Here is an 18581-nt window from a genome sequence, read left to right as displayed (position 1 = left end):
CCAAATTGAAGCAGAAAACATTGTTGGTGTGTCAGAATGCATAGACAGAAGGCAAATAAGCGTTCCATGGCTTTATTTCGCTTAGTTGCTTACTCTTGAGTAGAACTGCATGTTCACGCCAGAAATAAGCATCTTTGTGAAATGAGTCAAATTGAAGCAGAAAACATTGTTGGTGTGTCAGAATGCATAGATAGAAGGCAAATAAGCGTTCCATGGCTTTATTTCGCTTAGTTGCTTACTCTTGAGTAGAACTGCATGTTCACGCCAGAAATAAGCATCTTTGTAAAATGAGCCAAATTGAAGCAGAAAACATTGTTGGAGTGTCAGAATGCATAGATAGAAGGCAAATAAGCGTTCCATGGCTTTATTTCGCTTAGTGGCTTACTCTTGAGTAGAACTGCATGTTCACGCCAGAAATAAGCATCTTTGTAAAATGAGCCAAATTGAAGCAGAAAACATTGTTGGTGTGTCAGAATGCATAGATAGAAGGCAAATAAGCGTTCCATGGCTTTATTTCGCTTAGTTGCTTACTCTTGAGTAGAACTGCATGTTTACGCCAGAAATAAGCACCTTTGTGAAATGAGTCAAATTGAAGCAGAAAACATTGTTGGAGTGTCAGAATGCACAGATAGAAGGCAAATAAGCGTTCTATCGCTTTATTTCGCTTAGTTGCTTACTCTTGAGTAGAACTGCATGTTCACGCCAGAAATAAGCATCTTTGTGAAATGAGCCAAATTGAAGCAGAAAACATTGTTGGTGTGTCAGAATGCATAGACAGAAGGCAAATAAGCGTTCCATGGCTTTATTTCGCTTAGTTGCTTACTCTTGAGTAGAACTGCATGTTCACGCCAGAAATAAGCATCTTTGTGAAATGAGTCATATTGAAGCAGAAAACATTGTTGGTGTGTCAGAATGCATAGATAGAAGGCAAATAAGCGTTCCATGGCTTTATTTCGCTTAGTTGCTTACTCTTGAGTAGAACTGCATGTTCACGCCAGAAATAAGCATCTTTGTAAAATGAGTCAAATTGAAGCAGAAAACATTGTTGGTGTGTCAGAATGCACAGATAGAAGGCAAATAAGCGTTCTATCGCTTTATTTCGCTTAGTTGCTTACTCTTGAGTAGAACTGCATGTTCACGCCAGAAATAAGCATCTTTGTAAAATGAGTCAAATTGAAGCAGAAAACATTGTTGGAGTGTCAGAATGCACAGATAGAAGGCAAATAAGCGTTCTATCGCTTTATTTTGCTTAGTTGCTTACTCTTGAGTAGAACTGCATGTTCAAGCCAGAAATAAGCATCTTTGTAAAATGAGCCAAATTGAAGCAGAAAACATTGTTGGTGTGTCAGAATGCATAGATAGAAGGCAAATAAGCGTTCCATGGCTTTATTTCGCTTAGTTGCTTACTCTTGAGTAGAACTGCATGTTCAAGCCAGAAATAAGCATCTTTGTAAAATGAGCCAAATTGAAGCAGAAAACATTGTTGGTGTGTCAGAATGCATAGACAGAAGGCAAATAAGCGTTCCATGGCTTTATTTCGCTTAGTTGCTTACTCTTGAGTAGAACTGCATGTTCACGCCAGAAATAAGCATCTTTGTGAAATGAGTCAAATTGAAGCAGAAAACATTGTTGGTGTGTCAGAATGCATAGATAGAAGGCAAATAAGCGTTCCATGGCTTTATTTCGCTTAGTTGCTTACTCTTGAGTAGAACTGCATGTTCACGCCAGAAATAAGCATCTTTGTAAAATGAGCCAAATTGAAGCAGAAAACATTGTTGGAGTGTCAGAATGCATAGATAGAAGGCAAATAAGCGTTCCATGGCTTTATTTCGCTTAGTGGCTTACTCTTGAGTAGAACTGCATGTTCACGCCAGAAATAAGCATCTTTGTAAAATGAGCCAAATTGAAGCAGAAAACATTGTTGGTGTGTCAGAATGCATAGATAGAAGGCAAATAAGCGTTCCATGGCTTTATTTCGCTTAGTTGCTTACTCTTGAGTAGAACTGCATGTTTACGCCAGAAATAAGCACCTTTGTGAAATGAGTCAAATTGAAGCAGAAAACATTGTTGGAGTGTCAGAATGCACAGATAGAAGGCAAATAAGCGTTCTATCGCTTTATTTCGCTTAGTTGCTTACTCTTGAGTAGAACTGCATGTTCACGCCAGAAATAAGCATCTTTGTGAAATGAGCCAAATTGAAGCAGAAAACATTGTTGGTGTGTCAGAATGCATAGATAGAAGGCAAATAAGCGTTCCATGGCTTTATTTCGCTTAGTTGCTTACTCTTGAGTAGAACTGCATGTTCAAGCCAGAAATAAGCATCTTTGTAAAATGAGCCAAATTGAAGCAGAAAACATTGTTGGTGTGTCAGAATGCATAGACAGAAGGCAAATAAGCGTTCCATGGCTTTATTTCGCTTAGTTGCTTACTCTTGAGTAGAACTGCATGTTCACGCCAGAAATAAGCATCTTTGTGAAATGAGTCAAATTGAAGCAGAAAACATTGTTGGTGTGTCAGAATGCATAGATAGAAGGCAAATAAGCGTTCCATGGCTTTATTTCGCTTAGTTGCTTACTCTTGAGTAGAACTGCATGTTCACGCCAGAAATAAGCATCTTTGTAAAATGAGCCAAATTGAAGCACAAAACATTGTTGGAGTGTCAGAATGCATAGATAGAAGGCAAATAAGCGTTCCATGGCTTTATTTCGCTTAGTTGCTTACTCTTGAGTAGAACTGCATGTTCACGCCAGAAATAAGCATCTTTGTAAAATGAGCCAAATTGAAGCACAAAACATTGTTGGAGTGTCAGAATGCATAGATAGAAGGCAAATAAGCGTTCCATGGCTTTATTTCGCTTAGTGGCTTACTCTTGAGTAGAACTGCATGTTCACGCCAGAAATAAGCATCTTTGTAAAATGAGCCAAATTGAAGCAGAAAACATTGTTGGTGTGTCAGAATGCATAGATAGAAGGCAAATAAGCGTTCCATGGCTTTATTTCGCTTAGTTGCTTACTCTTGAGTAGAACTGCATGTTCACGCCAGAAATAAGGATCTTTATAAAATGAGCCAAATTGAAGCAGAAAACATTGTTGGAGTGTCAGAATGCATAGATAGAAGGCAAATAAGCGTTCCATGGCTTTATTTCGCTTAGTGGCTTACTCTTGAGTAGAACTGCATGTTCACGCCAGAAATAAGCATCTTTGTAAAATGAGCCAAATTGAAGCAGAAAACATTGTTGGTGTGTCAGAATGCATAGATAGAAGGCAAATAAGCGTTCCATGGCTTTATTTCGCTTAGTTGCTTACTCTTGAGTAGAACTGCATGTTTACGCCAGAAATAAGCACCTTTGTGAAATGAGTCAAATTGAAGCAGAAAACATTGTTGGAGTGTCAGAATGCACAGATAGAAGGCAAATAAGCGTTCTATCGCTTTATTTCGCTTAGTTGCTTACTCTTGAGTAGAACTGCATGTTCACGCCAGAAATAAGCATCTTTGTGAAATGAGCCAAATTGAAGCAGAAAACATTGTTGGTGTGTCAGAATGCATAGATAGAAGGCAAATAAGCGTTCCATGGCTTTATTTCGCTTAGTTGCTTACTCTTGAGTAGAACTGCATGTTCAAGCCAGAAATAAGCATCTTTTTAAAATGAGCCAAATTGAAGCAGAAAACATTGTTGGTGTGTCAGAATGCATAGACAGAAGGCAAATAAGCGTTCCATGGCTTTATTTCGCTTAGTTGCTTACTCTTGAGTAGAACTGCATGTTCACGCCAGAAATAAGCATCTTTGTGAAATGAGTCAAATTGAAGCAGAAAACATTGTTGGTGTGTCAGAATGCATAGATAGAAGGCAAATAAGCGTTCCATGGCTTTATTTCGCTTAGTTGCTTACTCTTGAGTAGAACTGCATGTTCACGCCAGAAATAAGCATCTTTGTAAAATGAGCCAAATTGAAGCACAAAACATTGTTGGAGTGTCAGAATGCATAGATAGAAGGCAAATAAGCGTTCCATGGCTTTATTTCGCTTAGTGGCTTACTCTTGAGTAGAACTGCATGTTCACGCCAGAAATAAGCATCTTTGTAAAATGAGCCAAATTGAAGCAGAAAACATTGTTGGAGTGTCAGAATGCATAGATAGAAGGCAAATAAGCGTTCCATGGCTTTATTTCGCTTAGTGGCTTACTCTTGAGTAGAACTGCATGTTCACGCCAGAAATAAGCATCTTTGTAAAATGAGCCAAATTGAAGCAGAAAACATTGTTGGTGTGTCAGAATGCATAGATAGAAGGCAAATAAGCGTTCCATGGCTTTATTTCGCTTAGTTGCTTACTCTTGAGTAGAACTGCATGTTCACGCCAGAAATAAGGATCTTTATAAAATGAGCCAAATTGAAGCAGAAAACATTGTTGGAGTGTCAGAATGCATAGATAGAAGGCAAATAAGCGTTCCATGGCTTTATTTCGCTTAGTGGCTTACTCTTGAGTAGAACTGCATGTTCACGCCAGAAATAAGCATCTTTGTAAAATGAGCCAAATTGAAGCAGAAAACATTGTTGGTGTGTCAGAATGCATAGATAGAAGGCAAATAAGCGTTCCATGGCTTTATTTCGCTTAGTTGCTTACTCTTGAGTAGAACTGCATGTTTACGCCAGAAATAAGCACCTTTGTGAAATGAGTCAAATTGAAGCAGAAAACATTGTTGGAGTGTCAGAATGCACAGATAGAAGGCAAATAAGCGTTCTATCGCTTTATTTCGCTTAGTTGCTTACTCTTGAGTAGAACTGCATGTTCACGCCAGAAATAAGCATCTTTGTGAAATGAGCCAAATTGAAGCAGAAAACATTGTTGGTGTGTCAGAATGCATAGATAGAAGGCAAATAAGCGTTCCATGGCTTTATTTCGCTTAGTTGCTTACTCTTGAGTAGAACTGCATGTTCAAGCCAGAAATAAGCATCTTTTTAAAATGAGCCAAATTGAAGCAGAAAACATTGTTGGTGTGTCAGAATGCATAGACAGAAGGCAAATAAGCGTTCCATGGCTTTATTTCGCTTAGTTGCTTACTCTTGAGTAGAACTGCATGTTCACGCCAGAAATAAGCATCTTTGTGAAATGAGTCAAATTGAAGCAGAAAACATTGTTGGTGTGTCAGAATGCATAGATAGAAGGCAAATAAGCGTTCCATGGCTTTATTTCGCTTAGTTGCTTACTCTTGAGTAGAACTGCATGTTCACGCCAGAAATAAGCATCTTTGTAAAATGAGCCAAATTGAAGCACAAAACATTGTTGGAGTGTCAGAATGCATAGATAGAAGGCAAATAAGCGTTCCATGGCTTTATTTCGCTTAGTGGCTTACTCTTGAGTAGAACTGCATGTTCACGCCAGAAATAAGCATCTTTGTAAAATGAGCCAAATTGAAGCAGAAAACATTGTTGGTGTGTCAGAATGCATAGATAGAAGGCAAATAAGCGTTCCATGGCTTTATTTCGCTTAGTTGCTTACTCTTGAGTAGAACTGCATGTTTACGCCAGAAATAAGCACCTTTGTGAAATGAGTCAAATTGAAGCAGAAAACATTGTTGGAGTGTCAGAATGCACAGATAGAAGGCAAATAAGCGTTCTATCGCTTTATTTCGCTTAGTTGCTTACTCTTGAGTAGAACTGCATGTTCACGCCAGAAATAAGCTTCTTTGTGAAATGAGCCAAATTGAAGCAGAAAACATTGTTGGTGTGTCAGAATGCATAGATAGAAGGCAAATAAGCGTTCCATGGCTTTATTTCGCTTAGTTGCTTACTCTTGAGTAGAACTGCATGTTCAAGCCAGAAATAAGCATCTTTGTAAAATGAGCCAAATTGAAGCAGAAAACATTGTTGGTGTGTCAGAATGCATAGATAGAAGGCAAATAAGCGTTCTATCGCTTTATTTCGCTTAGTTGCTTACTCTTGAGTAGAACTGCATGTTCACGCCAGAAATAAGCTTCTTTGTGAAATGAGCCAAATTGAAGCAGAAAACATTGTTGGTGTGTCAGAATGCACAGATAGAAGGCAAATAAGCGTTCTATCGCTTTATTTCGCTTAGTTGCTTACTCTTGAGTAGAACTGCATGTTCAAGCCAGAAATAAGCATCTTTGTAAAATGAGCCAAATTGAAGCAGAAAACATTGTTGGTGTGTCAGAATGCATAGATAGAAGGCAAATAAGCGTTCCATGGCTTTATTTCGCTTAGTTGCTTTCTCTTGAGTAGAACTGCATGTTCACGCCAGAAATAAGCATCTTTGTAAAATGAGCCAAATTGAAGCAGAAAACATTGTTGGTGTGTCAGAATGCATAGATAGAAGGCAAATAAGCGTTCCATGGCTTTATTTCGCTTAGTTGCTTTCTCTTGAGTAGAACTGCATGTTCACGCCAGAAATAAGCTTCTTTGTGAAATGAGCCAAATTGAAGCAGAAAACATTGTTGGTGTGTCAGAATGCACAGATAGAAGGCAAATAAGCGTTCTATCGCTTTATTTCGCTTAGTTGCTTACTCTTGACTAGAACTGCATGTTCACGCCAGAAATAAGCATCTTTGTAAAATGAGCCAAATTGAAGCAGAAAACATTGCTGGAGTGTCAGAATGCATAGATAGAAGGCAAATAAGCGTTCCATGGCTTTATTTCGCTTAGTTGCTTACTCTTGAGTAGTACTGCATGTTCACGCCAGAAATAAGCATCTTTGTAAAATGAGTCAAATTGAAGCAGAACATATTGTTGGAGTGTCAGAATGCACAGATAGAAGGCAAATAAGCGTTCTATCGCTTTATTTCGCTTAGTTGCTTACTCTTGAGTAGAACTGCATGTTCACGCCAGAAATAAGCATCTTTGTAAAATGAGCCAAATTGAAGCAGAAAACATTGTTGGTGTGTCAGAATGCATAGAGAGAAGGCAAATAAGCGTTCCATGGCTTTATTTCGCTTAGTTGCTTACTCTTGAGTAGAACTGCATGTTCAAGCCAGAAATAAGCATCTTTGTAAAATGAGCCAAATTGAAGCAGAAAGCATTGTTGGTGTGTCAGAATGCATAGATAGAAGGCAAATAACCGTTCCATGGCTTTATTTCGCTTAGTTGCTTACTCTTGAGTAGAACTGCATGTTCACGCCAGAAATAAGCATCTTTGTGAAATGAGTCAAATTGAAGCAGAAAACATTGTTAGTGTGTCAGAATGCATAGATAGAAGGCAAATAAGCGTTCCATGGCTTTATTTCGCTTAGTTGCTTACTCTTGAGTAGAACTGCATGTTCACGCCAGAAATAAGCATCTTTGTAAAATGAGCCAAATTGAAGCAGAAAACATTGTTGGAATGTCAGAATGCATAGATAGAAGGCAAATAAGCGTTCCATGGCTTTATTTCGCTTAGTGGCTTACTCTTGAGTAGAACTGCATGTTCAAGCCAGAAATAAGCATCTTTGTAAAATGAGCCAAATTGAAGCAGAAAACATTGTTGGAGTGTCAGAATGCATAGATAGAAGGCAAATAAGCGTTCCATGGCTTTATTTCGCTTAGTTGCTTACTCTTGAGTAGAACTGCATGTTTACGCCAGAAATAAGCACCTTTGTGAAATGAGTCAAATTGAAGCAGAAAACATTGTTGGAGTGTCAGAATGCACAGATAGAAGGCAAATAAGCGTTCTATCGCTTTATTTCGCTTAGTTGCTTACTCTTGAGTAGAACTGCATGTTCACGCCAGAAATAAGCATCTTTGTGAAATGAGTCAAATTGAAGCAGAACACATTGTTGGAGTGTCAGAATGCACAGATAGAAGGCAAATAAGCGTTCTATCGCTTTATTTCGCTTAGTTGCTTACTCTTGAGTAGAACTGCATGTTCAAGCCAGAAATAAGCATCTTTGTGAAATGAGTCAAATTGAAGCAGAAAACATTGTTGGAGTGTCAGAATGCACAGATAGAAGGCAAATAAGCGTTCTATCGCTTTATTTCGCTTAGTTGCTTACTCTTGAGTAGAACTGCATGTTCACGCCAGAAATAAGCATCTTTGTAAAATGAGCCAAATTGAAGCAGAAAACATTGTTGGAATGTCAGAATGCATAGATAGAAGGCAAATAAGTGTTCCATGGCTTTATTTCGCTTAGTTGCTTACTCTTGACTAGAACTGCATGTTCACGCCAGAAATAAGCATCTTTGTAAAATGAGCCAAATTGAAGCAGAAAACATTGTTGGAGTGTCAGAATGCATAGATAGAAGGCAAATAAGCGTTCCATGGCTTTATTTCGCTTAGTTGCTTACTCTTGAGTAGTACTGCATGTTCACGCCAGAAATAAGCATCTTTGTAAAATGAGTCAAATTGAAGCAGAACATATTGTTGGAGTGTCAGAATGCACAGATAGAAGGCAAATAAGCGTTCTATCGCTTTATTTCGCTTAGTTGCTTACTCTTGAGTAGAACTGCATGTTCACGCCAGAAATAAGCATCTTTGTAAAATGAGCCAAATTGAAGCAGAAAACATTGTTGGTGTGTCAGAATGCATAGAGAGAAGGCAAATAAGCGTTCCATGGCTTTATTTCGCTTAGTTGCTTACTCTTGAGTAGAACTGCATGTTCAAGCCAGAAATAAGCATCTTTGTAAAATGAGCCAAATTGAAGCAGAAAGCATTGTTGGTGTGTCAGAATGCATAGATAGAAGGCAAATAACCGTTCCATGGCTTTATTTCGCTTAGTTGCTTACTCTTGAGTAGAACTGCATGTTCACGCCAGAAATAAGCATCTTTGTGAAATGAGTCAAATTGAAGCAGAAAACATTGTTGGTGTGTCAGAATGCATAGATAGAAGGCAAATAAGCGTTCCATGGCTTTATTTCGCTTAGTTGCTTACTCTTGAGTAGAACTGCATGTTCACGCCAGAAATAAGCATCTTTGTAAAATGAGCCAAATTGAAGCAGAAAACATTGTTGGAATGTCAGAATGCATAGATAGAAGGCAAATAAGCGTTCCATGGCTTTATTTCGCTTAGTGGCTTACTCTTGAGTAGAACTGCATGTTCAAGCCAGAAATAAGCATCTTTGTAAAATGAGCCAAATTGAAGCAGAAAACATTGTTGGTGTGTCAGAATGCATAGATAGAAGGCAAATAAGCGTTCCATGGCTTTATTTCGCTTAGTTGCTTACTCTTGAGTAGAACTGCATGTTTACGCCAGAAATAAGCACCTTTGTGAAATGAGTCAAATTGAAGCAGAAAACATTGTTGGAGTGTCAGAATGCACAGATAGAAGGCAAATAAGCGTTCTATCGCTTTATTTCGCTTAGTTGCTTACTCTTGAGTAGAACTGCATGTTCACGCCAGAAATAAGCATCTTTGTGAAATGAGTCAAATTGAAGCAGAAAACATTGTTGGAGTGTCAGAATGCACAGATAGAAGGCAAATAAGCGTTCTATCGCTTTATTTCGCTTAGTTGCTTACTCTTGAGTAGAACTGCATGTTCACGCCAGAAATAAGCATCTTTGTAAAATGAGCCAAATTGAAGCAGAAAACATTGTTGGTGTGTCAGAATGCATAGATAGAAGGCAAATAAGCGTTCCATGGCTTTATTTCGCTTAGTTGCTTACTCTTGAGTAGAACTGCATGTTCACGCTAGAAATAAGCATCTTTGTGAAATGAGTCAAATTGAAGCAGAAAACATTGTTGGAGTGTCAGAATGCACAGATAGAAGGCAAATAAGCGTTCTATCGCTCTATTTCGCTTAGTTGCTTACTCTTGAGTAGAACTGCATGTTCACGCCAGAAATAAGCATCTTTGTAAAATGAGCCAAATTGAAGCAGAAAACATTGTTGGAGTGTCCGAATGCATAGATAGAAGGCAAATAAGCGTTCCATGGCTTTATTTCGCTTAGTGGCTTACTCTTGAGTAGAACTGCATGTTCAAGCCAGAAATAAGCATCTTTGTAAAATGAGCCAAATTGAAGCAGAAAACATTGTTGGTGTGTCAGAATGCATAGATAGAAGGCAAATAAGCGTTCCATGGCTTTATTTCGCTTAGTTGCTTACTCTTGAGTAGAACTGCATGTTTACGCCAGAAATAAGCATCTTTGTGAAATGAGTCAAATTGAAGCAGAAAACATTGTTGGTGTGTCAGAATGCATAGATAGAAGGCAAATAAGCGTTCCATGGCTTTATTTCGCTTAGTTGCTTACTCTTGAGTAGAACTGCATGTTCACGCCAGAAATAAGCATCTTTGTAAAATGAGCCAAATTGAAGCAGAAAACATTGTTGGAATGTCAGAATGCATAGATAGAAGGCAAATAAGCGTTCCATGGCTTTATTTCGCTTAGTGGCTTACTCTTGAGTAGAACTGCATGTTCAAGCCAGAAATAAGCATCTTTGTAAAATGAGCCAAATTGAAGCAGAAAACATTGTTGGTGTGTCAGAATGCATAGATAGAAGGCAAATAAGCGTTCCATGGCTTTATTTCGCTTAGTTGCTTACTCTTGAGTAGAACTGCATGTTTACGCCAGAAATAAGCACCTTTGTGAAATGAGTCAAATTGAAGCAGAAAACATTGTTGGAGTGTCAGAATGCACAGATAGAAGGCAAATAAGCGTTCTATCGCTTTATTTCGCTTAGTTGCTTACTCTTGAGTAGAACTGCATGTTCACGCCAGAAATAAGCATCTTTGTGAAATGAGTCAAATTGAAGCAGAAAACATTGTTGGAGTGTCAGAATGCACAGATAGAAGGCAAATAAGCGTTCTATCGCTTTATTTCGCTTAGTTGCTTACTCTTGAGTAGAACTGCATGTTCACGCCAGAAATAAGCATCTTTGTAACATGAGCCAAATTGAAGCAGAAAACATTGTTGGAGTGTCAGAATGCATAGATAGAAGGCAAATAAGCGTTCTATGGCTTTATTTCGCTTAGTTGCTTACTCTTGAGTAGAACTGTATGTTCACGCTAGAAATAAGCATCTTTGTGAAATGAGTCAAATTGAAGCAGAAAACATAGTTGGAGTGTCAGAATGCACAGATAAAAGGCAAATAAGCGTTCTATCGCTCTATTTCGCTTAGTTGCTTACTCTTGAGTAGAACTGCATGTTCACGCCAGAAATAAGCATCTTTGTAAAATGAGCCAAATTGAAGCAGAAAACATTGTTGGTGTGTCAGAATGCATAGATAGAAGGCAAATAAGCGTTCCATGGCTTTATTTCGCTTAGTGGCTTACTCTTGAGTAGAACTGCATGTTCAAGCCAGAAATAAGCATCTTTGTAAAATGAGCCAAATTGAAGCAGAAAACATTGTTGGTGTGTCAGAATGCATAGATAGAAGGCAAATAAGCGTTCCATGTCTTTATTTCGCTTAGTTGCTTACTCTTGAGTAGAACTGCATGTTCACGCCAGAAATAAGCATCTTTGTGAAATGAGTCAAATTGAAGCAGAAAACATTGTTGGAGTGTCAGAATGCACAGATAGAAGGCAAATAAGCGTTCTATCGCTTTATTTCGCTTAGTTGCTTACTCTTGAGTAGAACTGCATGTTCACGCCAGAAATAAGCATCTTTGTGAAATGAGTCAAATTGAAGCAGAAAACATTGTTGGAGTGTCAGAATGCACAGATAGAAGGCAAATAAGCGTTCTATCGCTTTATTTCGCTTAGTTGCTTACTCTTGAGTAGAACTGCATGTTCACGCCAGAAATAAGCATCTTTGTAAAATGAGCCAAATTGAAGCAGAAAACATTGTTGGTGTGTCAGAATGCATAGATAGAAGGCAAATAAGCGTTCCATGGCTTTATTTCGCTTAGTTGCTTACTCTTGAGTAGAACTGCATGTTCACGCTAGAAATAAGCATCTTTGTGAAATGAGTCAAATTGAAGCAGAAAACATTGTTGGAGTGTCAGAATGCACAGATAGAAGGCAAATAAGCGTTCTATCGCTCTATTTCGCTTAGTTGCTTACTCTTGAGTAGAACTGCATGTTCACGCCAGAAATAAGCATCTTTGTAAAATGAGCCAAATTGAAGCAGAAAACGTTGGAGTGTCAGAATGCATAGATGGAAGGCAAATAAGCGTTCCATGGCTTTATTTCGCTTAGTTGCTTACTCTTGAGTAGAACTGCATGTTCAAGCCAGAAATAAGCATCTTTGTAAAATGAGCCAAATTGAAGCAGAAAACAATGTTGGTGTGTCAGAATGCATAGATAGAAGGCAAATAAGCGTTCCATGGCTTTATTTCGCTTAGTTGCTTACTCTTGAGTAGAACTGCATGTTCACGCTAGAAATAAGCATCTTTGTGAAATGAGTCAAATTGAAGCAGAAAACATTGTTGGAGTGTCAGAATGCACAGATAGAAGGCAAATAAGCGTTCTATCGCTCTATTTCGCTTAGTTGCTTACTCTTGAGTAGAACTGCATGTTCACGCCAGAAATAAGCATCTTTGTAAAATGAGCCAAATTGAAGCAGAAAACATTGTTGGAGTGTCCGAATGCATAGATAGAAGGCAAATAAGCGTTCCATGGCTTTATTTCGCTTAGTGGCTTACTCTTGAGTAGAACTGCATGTTCAAGCCAGAAATAAGCATCTTTGTAAAATGAGCCAAATTGAAGCAGAAAACATTGTTGGTGTGTCAGAATGCATAGATAGAAGGCAAATAAGCGTTCCATGGCTTTATTTCGCTTAGTTGCTTACTCTTGAGTAGAACTGCATGTTTACGCCAGAAATAAGCATCTTTGTGAAATGAGTCAAATTGAAGCAGAAAACATTGTTGGTGTGTCAGAATGCATAGATAGAAGGCAAATAAGCGTTCCATGGCTTTATTTCGCTTAGTTGCTTACTCTTGAGTAGAACTGCATGTTCACGCCAGAAATAAGCATCTTTGTAAAATGAGCCAAATTGAAGCAGAAAACATTGTTGGAATGTCAGAATGCATAGATAGAAGGCAAATAAGCGTTCCATGGCTTTATTTCGCTTAGTGGCTTACTCTTGAGTAGAACTGCATGTTCAAGCCAGAAATAAGCATCTTTGTAAAATGAGCCAAATTGAAGCAGAAAACATTGTTGGTGTGTCAGAATGCATAGATAGAAGGCAAATAAGCGTTCCATGGCTTTATTTCGCTTAGTTGCTTACTCTTGAGTAGAACTGCATGTTTACGCCAGAAATAAGCACCTTTGTGAAATGAGTCAAATTGAAGCAGAAAACATTGTTGGAGTGTCAGAATGCACAGATAGAAGGCAAATAAGCGTTCTATCGCTTTATTTCGCTTAGTTGATTACTCTTGAGTAGAACTGCATGTTCACGCCAGAAATAAGCATCTTTGTGAAATGAGTCAAATTGAAGCAGAAAACATTGTTGGAGTGTCAGAATGCACAGATAGAAGGCAAATAAGCGTTCTATCGCTTTATTTCGCTTAGTTGCTTACTCTTGAGTAGAACTGCATGTTCACGCCAGAAATAAGCATCTTTGTAACATGAGCCAAATTGAAGCAGAAAACATTGTTGGAGTGTCAGAATGCATAGATAGAAGGCAAATAAGCGTTCTATGGCTTTATTTCGCTTAGTTGCTTACTCTTGAGTAGAACTGTATGTTCACGCTAGAAATAAGCATCTTTGTGAAATGAGTCAAATTGAAGCAGAAAACATAGTTGGAGTGTCAGAATGCACAGATAAAAGGCAAATAAGCGTTCTATCGCTCTATTTCGCTTAGTTGCTTACTCTTGAGTAGAACTGCATGTTCACGCCAGAAATAAGCATCTTTGTAAAATGAGCCAAATTGAAGCAGAAAACATTGTTGGTGTGTCAGAATGCATAGATAGAAGGCAAATAAGCGTTCCATGTCTTTATTTCGCTTAGTTGCTTACTCTTGAGTAGAACTGCATGTTCACGCCAGAAATAAGCATCTTTGTGAAATGAGTCAAATTGAAGCAGAAAACATTGTTGGAGTGTCAGAATGCACAGATAGAAGGCAAATAAGCGTTCTATCGCTTTATTTCGCTTAGTTGCTTACTCTTGAGTAGAACTGCATGTTCACGCCAGAAATAAGCATCTTTGTGAAATGAGTCAAATTGAAGCAGAAAACATTGTTGGAGTGTCAGAATGCACAGATAGAAGGCAAATAAGCGTTCTATCGCTCTATTTCGCTTAGTTGCTTACTCTTGAGTAGAACTGCATGTTCACGCCAGAAATAAGCATCTTTGTAAAATGAGCCAAATTGAAGCAGAAAACGTTGGAGTGTCAGAATGCATAGATGGAAGGCAAATAAGCGTTCCATGGCTTTATTTCGCTTAGTTGCTTACTCTTGAGTAGAACTGCATGTTCAAGCCAGAAATAAGCATCTTTGTAAAATGAGCCAAATTGAAGCAGAAAACATTGTTGGTGTATCAGAATGCATAGATAGAAGGCAAATAAGCGTTCCATGGCTTTATTTCGCTTAGTTGCTTACTCTTGAGTAGAACTGCATGTTCACGCCAGAAATAAGCATCTTTGTGAAATGAGTCAAATTGAAGCAGAAAACATTGTTGGAGTGTCAGAATGCATAGATAGAAGGCAAATAAGCGTTCCATGGCTTTATTTCGCTTAGTTGCTTACTCTTGACTAGAACTGCATGTTCACGCCAGAAATAAGCATCTTTGTAAAATGAGCCAAATTGAAGCAGAAAACATTGTTGGAGTGTCAGAATGCATAGATAGAAGGCAAATAAGCGTTCCATGGCTTTATTTCGCTTAGTTGCTTACTCTTGACTAGAACTGCATGTTCACGCCAGAAATAAGCATCTTTGTAAAATGAGCCAAATTGAAGCAGAAAACATTGTTGGAGTGTCAGAATGCATAGATAGAAGGCAAATAAGCGTTCCATGGCTTTATTTCGCTTAGTTGCTTACTCTTGAGTAGAACTGCATGTTCACGCCAGAAATAAGCATCTTTGTAAAATGAGTCAAATTGAAGCAGAACACATTGTTGGAGTGTCAGAATGCACAGATAGAAGGCAAATAAGCGTTCTATCGCTTTATTTCGCTTAGTTGCTTACTCTTGAGTAGAACTGCATGTTAACGCCAGAAATAAGCATCTTTGTGAAATGAGTCAAATTGAAGCAGAAAACATTGTTGGTGTGTCAGAATGCATAGATAGAAGGCAAATAAGCGTTCCATGGCTTTATTTCGCTTAGTTGCTTACTCTTGAGTAGAACTGCATGTTTACGCCAGAAATAAGCATCTTTGTGAAATGAGTCAAATTGAAGCAGAAAACATTGTTGGTGTGTCAGAATGCATAGATAGAAGGCAAATAAGCGTTCCATGGCTTTATTTCGCTTAGTTGCTTACTCTTGAGTAGAACTGCATGTTCACGCCAGAAATAAGCATCTTTGTAAAATGAGCCAAATTGAAGCAGAAAACATTGTTGGAGTGTCAGAATGCATAGATAGAAGGCAAATAAGCGTTCCATGGCTTTATTTCGCTTAGTGGCTTACTCTTGAGTAGAACTGCATGTTAACGCCAGAAATAAGCATCTTTGTGAAATGAGTCAAATTGAAGCAGAACACATTGTTGGAGTGTCAGAATGCACAGATAGAAGGCAAATAAGCGTTCTATCGCTTTATTTCGCTTAGTTGCTTACTCTTGAGTAGAACTGCATGTTCAAGCCAGAAATAAGCATCTTTGTGAAATGAGTCAAATTGAAGCAGAAAACATTGTTGGAGTGTCAGAATGCACAGATAGAAGGCAAATAAGCGTTCTATCGCTTTATTTCGCTTAGTTGCTTACTCTTGAGTAGAACTGCATGTTCACGCCAGAAATAAGCATCTTTGTGAAATGAGTCAAATTGAAGCAGAAAACATTGTTGGAGTGTCAGAATGCACAGAGAGAAGGCAAATAAGCGTTCTATCGCTTTATTTCGCTTAGTTGCTTACTCTTGAGTAGAACTGCATGTTCACGCCAGAAATAAGCATCTTTGTAAAATGAGCCAAATTGAAGCAGAAAACATTGTTGGTGTGTCAGAATGCATAGATAGAAGGCAAATAAGCGTTCCATGGCTTTATTTCGCTTAGTTGCTTACTCTTGAGTAGAACTGTATGTTCACGCTAGAAATAAGCATCTTTGTGAAATGAGTCAAATTGAAGCAGAAAACATAGTTGGAGTGTCAGAATGCACAGATAAAAGGCAAATAAGCGTTCTATCGCTCTATTTCGCTTAGTTGCTTACTCTTGAGTAGAACTGCATGTTCACGCCAGAAATAAGCATCTTTGTAAAATGAGCCAAATTGAAGCAGAAAACATTGTTGGTGTGTCAGAATGCATAGATAGAAGGCAAATAAGCGTTCCATGGCTTTATTTCGCTTAGTTGCTTACTCTTGAGTAGAACTGCATGTTCACGCCAGAAATAAGCATCTTTGTAAAATGAGCCAAATTGAAGCAGAAAACATTGTTGGAGTGTCAGAATGCATAGATAGAAGGCAAATAAGCGTTCCATGGCTTTATTTCGCTTAGTGGCTTACTCTTGAGTAGAACTGCATGTTAACGCCAGAAATAAGCATCTTTGTAAAATGAGCCAAATTGAAGCAGAAAACATTGTTGGAATGTCAGAATGCATAGATAGAAGGCAAATAAGCGTTCCATGGCTTTATTTCGCTTAGTTGCTTACTCTTGAGTAGAACTGCATGTTCACGCCAGAAATAAGCATCTTTGTGAAATGAGTCAAATTGAAGCAGAAAACATTGTTGGAGTGTCAGAATGCATAGATAGAAGGCAAATAAGCGTTCCATGGCTTTATGTCGCTTAGTTGCTTACTCTTGACTAGAACTGCATGTTCACGCCAGAAATAAGCATCTTTGTAAAATGAGCCAAATTGAAGCAGAAAACATTGTTGGAGTGTCAGAATGCATAGATAGAAGGCAAATAAGCGTTCCATGGCTTTATTTCGCTTAGTTGCTTACTCTTGAGTAGTACTGCATGTTCACGCCAGAAATAAGCATCTTTGTAAAATGAGTCAAATTGAAGCAGAACATATTGTTGGAGTGTCAGAATGCACAGATAGAAGGCAAATAAGCGTTCTATCGCTTTATTTCGCTTAGTTGCTTACTCTTGAGTAGAACTGCATGTTCACGCCAGAAATAAGCATCTTTGTAAAATGAGCCAAATTGAAGCAGAAAACATTGTTGGTGTGTCAGAATGCATAGAGAGAAGGCAAATAAGCGTTCCATGGCTTTATTTCGCTTAGTTGCTTACTCTTGAGTAGAACTGCATGTTCAAGCCAGAAATAAGCATCTTTGTAAAATGAGCCAAATTGAAGCAGAAAACATTGTTGGTGTGTCAGAATGCATAGATAGAAGGCAAATAAGCGTTCTATCGCTTTATTTCGCTTAGTTGCTTACTCTTGAGTAGAACTGCATGTTCACGCCAGAAATAAGCATCTTTGTAAAATGAGTCAAATTGAAGCAGAAAACATTGTTGGAGTGTCAGAATGCATAGATAGAAGGCAAATAAGCGTTCCATGGCTTTATTTCGCTTAGTTGCTTACTCTTGAGTAGAACTGCATGTTCACGCCAGAAATAAGCATCTTTGTGAAATGAGTCAAATTGAAGCAGAAAACATTGTTGGAGTGTCAGAATGCACAGATAGAAGGCAAATAAGCGTTCTATCGCTCTATTTCGCTTAGTTGCTTACTCTTGAGTAGAACTGCATGTTCACGCCAGAAATAAGCATCTTTGTAAAATGAGCCAAATTGAAGCAGAAAACGTTGGAGTGTCAGAATGCATAGATGGAAGGCAAATAAGCGTTCCATGGCTTTATTTCGCTTAGTTGCTTACTCTTGAGTAGAACTGCATGTTCAAGCCAGAAATAAGCATCTTTGTAAAATGAGCCAAATTGAAGCAGAAAACATTGTTGGTGTGTCAGAATGCATAGATAGAAGGCAAATAAGCGTTCCATGGCTTTATTTCGCTTAGTTGCTTACTCTTGAGTAGAACTGCATGTTCACGCTAGAAATAAGCATCTTTGTGAAATGAGTCAAATTGAAGCAGAAAACATTGTTGGAGTGTCAGAATGCACAGATAGAAGGCAAATAAGCGTTCTATCGCTCTATTTCGCTTAGTTGCTTACTCTTGAGTAGAACTGCATGTTCACGCCAGAAATAAGCATCTTTGTAAAATGAGCCAAATTGAAGCAGAAAACATTGTTGGAGTGTCCGAATGCATAGATAGAAGGCAAATAAGCGTTCCATGGCTTTATTTCGCTTAGTGGCTTACTCTTGAGTAGAACTGCATGTTCAAGCCAGAAATAAGCATCTTTGTAAAATGAGCCAAATTGAAGCAGAAAACATTGTTGGTGTGTCAGAATGCATAGATAGAAGGCAAATAAGCGTTCCATGGCTTTATTTCGCTTAGTTGCTTACTCTTGAGTAGAACTGCATGTTTACGCCAGAAATAAGCATCTTTGTGAAATGAGTCAAATTGAAGCAGAAAACATTGTTGGTGTGTCAGAATGCATAGATAGAAGGCAAATAAGCGTTCCATGGCTTTATTTCGCTTAGTTGCTTACTCTTGAGTAGAACTGCATGTTCACGCCAGAAATAAGCATCTTTGTAAAATGAGCCAAATTGAAGCAGAAAACATTGTTGGAATGTCAGAATGCATAGATAG

This window comes from Zootoca vivipara, chromosome 11 (assembly GCF_965207765.1).
Source record: "Zootoca vivipara chromosome 11, rZooViv2.hap1.1, whole genome shotgun sequence".
Taxonomy (NCBI): Eukaryota; Metazoa; Chordata; class Lepidosauria; order Squamata; family Lacertidae; genus Zootoca; species Zootoca vivipara.
This window is presented reverse-complemented; position numbering follows the sequence as displayed.